The sequence below is a fragment of the Zalophus californianus genome, chromosome 5, assembly GCF_009762305.2.
Source record: "Zalophus californianus isolate mZalCal1 chromosome 5, mZalCal1.pri.v2, whole genome shotgun sequence".
Taxonomy (NCBI): Eukaryota; Metazoa; Chordata; class Mammalia; order Carnivora; family Otariidae; genus Zalophus; species Zalophus californianus.
Window position 1 is genome coordinate 46,740,324 of NC_045599.1, and position 5,764 is coordinate 46,746,087.

The following is a 5,764-nucleotide window of genomic DNA, read 5'->3' on the forward strand; positions in this document are numbered from 1 at the left end:
TTGAGGGTGACTTAACTCAAAAATAGTTTTCATTCCACTTCCTTTCTAATAGCCACACCAATTTCCTGTATAATTGTTTTCCTCCAATACACATTTACATCCATTTGTTCTTATACCTGAGAACCAGAGAACATTGTGTATTTCTTTCAGAGCACTTTAAAAACAACCATTTTTTACACAACCACTTTATAAAAACATAGCTTACCCAAACGATTTCATAATCGAAACTGAAAATGAAAAAGCCAAAGGTCAATTAGTAGATTTAAATTCTAATTACTTTATCGCTATGTTGTTTAAAATGGTAAAAAAATTAGAAACGACCCAAATGTCCACAGCAGGGACACAGTTTAGTAAAATACAGCCCATTCATAAATGTAATACCATGCAGTCTCCAAAATGATCTTGTAGAATTATTACTGTTATTGAGAAATGTGCAAGACATAATCACGAGAATATTAAAGTTTTTAGTAAAAAAGGTGCTCATGTTGGGGCGCCTGGGAGGCTCAGTTGTTAAGCATCTGCCTTCGGTTCAGGTCGTGATCCCAGAGTCCTGGGATCGAGCCCCTCATCGGGCTCCTTGCTCGGCGGGAAGCCTGCTTCTCCCTCTCCCACTCCCCCTGCTTGTGTTCCCTCTCTCGCTGTGTCTCTCTCTGTCAAATAAATAAATAAAATCTTTAAAAAAAAAAAGGTGCTCATGTATATACATATATACACATATATAGGGGGAAAACTGGAGGTATATAAGGCAAAATGTTACAAGTCATTTGAAGATTGTATTTGGGTAACAACCATTTTTATTTTTGCTTACCTGTATTTTCTCAATTTTCTTTACCTATATTACTTTTGCAATAAAATGGTAAGCCCTATCTAAATAAATACGTTTAACTTTTATTGACATCCAGTATTTTCTCTGAAGCTGCCATATTTTTCATATAGCTACAATACGCCAAGCAACTAGACAGAACAGGAAGACAGAAGACCTAAGATCTTTTTCTTTATTAGTTACCCCTGGCAATCATTATCGGAGCTCATCACCCCTCAAACTCCAAACTGGCTCTCCTCTAGGATCCCTTTCTCCCGAGTGCCATCACCCAGCTAGCTGCTCAAGTGAGAATTGGTCCCCTTTCCTCCCAAATCCTGGTGCCCCCTCTGATTAATGGTTTCTCCTTAACAGCTCCTAGTTCTAACCCCTTCCTTTCCCATTCCTCCCGCCGACTTGCCCTGTAACGAATGACAGCAGCCTCCCTGCCTCCAGGCGAGTCCTGACCCAGACTTGCCACTCTGCTGTCCTTTTTGAAATTCTCATCTCATGTCACTCCCTGCTTAAGCTCCTTCCATAGCTCCCACCTCCTTCAGGTGAAGGGGTATCGAAGCCCTTCTGATTTGGCCATTGCTTGCTTCTCCAGCCCCATTTCTCACAGCTCCTCTTGAGTACTCCCTATCATAATGAGCTAATCACTGTTCTTCCAACATGCCATGCCCTCTCCCAGCTCTCCTCCTTAGAATATACCTGCGTTCTTGCTTGGCCCACCTTTCCCAGTTCCCTTCAGTAGGTCAAGCTTTACTCCTCTGAAATGCACGGCTATCCTTTCCTACCCTGCGAAGCCCCTGCAGGCCACAAGCTCTACGCAGGGGAGGTAAGCCACAAGCACATCTCTCGTGCCAGAAATCACAGGCTCTGGAGTCAAAGTAGCCTGGTTCCGTTCTGTGGTCCCTGCCTGTCAAAATTGTGTGCTTTTGGCAAGGTATTTTAACCATGAAGGCTCAGCTTCCTCATCAATGGATGAGGTAAAAGGACTACCTTGTAAGGCTGTTCTGAGATCAAGTATGACCATGGATATAAAAGGTAATTAAGTTCACTCATGTTTTATTTAATTTTTTTTTTAATATTCTGCTCTGTGTGTTGCTTTTTTCTTTTGTTTTTCTTTGCATGCAGGGTCCTCCCTGGCATGCCGTTGGTCACGGGGACGCTGTACTGGTTTGGGAGTGAGGGCAGGGACTGCCAGTCCCTCCAGAGCTGCCCAGCAATCCTGGCCCATGGATCTTCCTCACAGCCAGGGACAGTGGTATGGTGGCCCTTGTGGTCCCACCTCCTGGAATCCATCCCTCCTGCCCCCCTGAAGAGGTCCTGTCACCTGAGCTTGCACTTACCTGCTGAAGGTGAGTTACTCTGTAGGGAATGTTGATCAACCACCTCACCTTTTTCCCCTTGATATTCTCTGCTCACTTTTCTGTTGGATCTTTGTGTTTTTCTTATATTGATCTGAAGATTTAAAAACAAACAAACAAACAAACTTCTGTTACCAGAGCCACGCGACCCCTGGGCTGGCCCCCCACACGCTGACCTGGGCTGGTCCCCCACACGCTGACCTGGGCCAGCATGGGGCCAAGCTCCAGCTGCACAGTGAGGCTGGGGCTGGGCACACACCAGCCGTGGCACAGCACACATCAGCCATCGGTGCCCCCCCGACCCCCAGCCGGCGGGCCTGCCACCAAGTAACCACTGGGCCCCACTGCCCTGGGCCCTGGTGAGGGAGGCCCTGTGGCTCAGCCCTGGGCTCCCCGGGTGACAGAGTAAGTTTGCCAGGCTTCATTCAGGATAAAGATTTTTTTTTTAATTCTATAAGCTAATCAGTTGTTGGTTATTTTCTGTTGTGAATACTTGTTTCCCAGACTGGCATTTGTCATTTACTTTTATTTTCTATTTGTTCCTTGCTCTTACAGAATATCCAGCTGATTTTACATATTAATTCTCCATCCAGGAACTCTGCCTTAATGCACTTTTTAATTGTAATTGCTTTTGGATGGTGGTGGATTTTCTATGTATATAATAATGTCTTCCACATATAATGACAGTTTTATTGCTTCAAAGTTAATCTTCATGCCTTCTCTTCCTTTTTGTTGCTTTATTTCCTGTATGCTACCTCAACTACAGTGTTGAATGGAAATGGTAAAAACCTGGGTCCCACTTCCTGGAAGAAAGCTTTCAATAAATGAATATTTGGAATCAACCCCCCAAAAAAAGAATATTAATTATAGTGTTTGATATAGGTTCATTTTAGACAATCTTAAGATTAAGGAAGTTGCTTTCTTTTTTAATTTCAATTTTTTTCATTAAAGTATAATTTACCTACAGTGTTATCTTAGTTTCAGCTATACAACATAGTGATTCAATGCTTCTGTGCTTGACTCAGTGCTCATCACTGAGTGTGGTACTCACCAGTCACCATACTTTACTACAATATTACTGACTTGGTCCCTGTGCTGTACTTTTCATCTCAGGGACTTATCTATTTTATAACTGGAAGTTTGTACCTCTTAAGCCCCTTTCCCTCAGTTCACCCCATCCCTCCCACCCACCTCCCCTCTGGCAACCACCAACCAGTTTGTTCTCTGTATTTAGGAGTCTGTTTTTTTGGAATTTTTCTTTGTTTGTTGTTTTGTTTTTTAGATTTCACAGATGAGTGAAGTCATATAGTATTTGTCTTTGTCTGACTTATTTCACTTAGCTTAATACCCTCTACATCGATCCATCCATGATGTCCCAAATGGCAAGATCTAATTTTTTATGACTCAGCAATAATCCATTGAATATATATACCACGTCTTCTTTATCCATTCATCTATGGAGGGACACTTGGGCTGCTTCCGTATCTTGTCTATTGTAAATAATGCTGTTACAAACATAGGGGTGCAAATAACTTTTCGAATTAGCGTTTTTGTTTTCCTTGGGCAAGTACCCAGTAGTGGGATTACTGGATCATCTGATACTTCTATTTTTAATTTTTTGAGGAACCTCTCTACTGTTTTCCGCAGTGGCTGTGCCACTTTACATTCCCACCAACAGTGCGCAAGAGTTCCTTTTTCTCCACATCCTCACCAATGCTTGTTACTTCTGACCATTTTGATTCTAGCCAGTCTGATCTGTGTGAGGTGATATCTCACTGCAGTTTAAATTTGCATTTCCCTGATGATTAGTGATGTCGAGCATCTTTCCATGTACCTGTTGGCCATCTCTATGTCATCTTTGGAGAAATGTCTATTCACGTCCTCTGCCCATTTTTGATCAGATTATTTGGGGGGTTTTTTTTGGTGTTGAGTTGTGTAAATTCTTTCAGTATTTTGGATATTCACCTCTCATCAGATATATCATTTGCAAATATCTTCTCCCATTCAGTAGGTTGCCTTTTTGTTTTGTTGATGGGTTCCCTTACTGTGCAAAAGCTTTTTATTTTGGTGTAATCCCAGTAGTTTATTTTTGCTTTTGTTTCCCTTGCTTGAGGGGACATAATTAGAAAAATGTTGCTACAGCCTATGTCAAACAGGTTACTGCGTATGTTTTCTTCTAGAAGTTTTATGGTTTCAAGTCACACATTTAGATCTTTAATTCATTTTGAGTTTATTTTTGTGTATGGTGTAAGAAAGTGGTCCAGTTTCGTTCTTTGGCATGTAGCTGTCCTGTTTTCCCCAGCACCATTTATCGAGGAGACTATTTTTTCCCCATTGTAAATTCTTGCTTCCTTTTTATAGATTAATTGACCATGTAAGCATGGGTTTATTTCTGGGCTCTGCTCTGTGTGTTTCTTAAGCTAACCATCATATTTCTTTTTTGCAGCAGGATGGACATAAGTAAATGGATATACAATTGTTGTACTTCTGCTCACCCTACTGAGCTCAGATTCTGTTACTGCCTATAGGAAGTTTTCCTCCACCAGCCCCTCCCTCTGCCTGAGTCTCATTTAGATGATCTTCTGTGTACTCACCTATCATCTGCTCGCCTGTACAATCACAGGTCAAAACAATGACTTGCTTCCTTTTTTCATTTCCTTTCCTCAAGAGAAGGGACCACGTCTTACCACCAGTAGATCCACAGGAATGCTTAACACTTACCAAGTCCTCAGTTAATGTTTGTTGAAGGAGTGAATAAATGACCACTTGCACCTTATGCCTCTTACAAATGAAACTTTAGATACTTCCATAGGTAATTGCCTGGGACAATTTTGGAATTTTTGAAAACCTCAGAACGGTCTCCAGCTCTCCCTGCCAGAGGATGATGTGTTTCATGTTGACACCTGTGCTCTTATTCATGCCATTCACCCAAAGAAGGCCTACTCTCGTTTTTGCCATTGTCAAGTTGGCTTTGATTTCAGTGCTACTGAAAACCTTTCCTCTTCCATAAATCCTTTTTCATTGTTTTCCAGCTCATTGCGATCCTTTGAACTTCTTAAACATCTAGGGACTATGCCATTAATCTGACAATCGCCTTCCGCTGCTAAGCACAATTTTGATATTGTTGTATTCAGTTGTTATTGACCTGCAGTCTTGTAGTTCAGCTCATGTTCTTGGTCCCCCAGCTCAGAGTACATTCCATGAAGTCGCTGCCAAGTCTTGCTCATTGTGGCCTTGCCTGCAATGTTTTGCATGTGTGTACCCACAGATGTTTTTTAACTGTCTTGAGGACAAAGAGAAGCCATTTAAGGAGCTATATTCTCTGTTTACCACCCCCACCAACCCCCGGCTCCCTGACACCCTCCATCCTTTTGGAAGCCAGCACCTACCAACTTTCTCACTTCTGGCTTGCATTTGGGTTGCACACACAGGAGACCAATGGTGGCAGGACAGAGAAGTAGGGAATTGCTTCCTGTGCTTGACCAGTCTGCATTGTTGGAGTTCTTCCGAGACTGTGACTTCTCTAGGGTCACCCTTCTTCTAAGGCTCTACCTCTCAACTGGGCTCCCATCACATCATATTCTCCCTCCGCCTT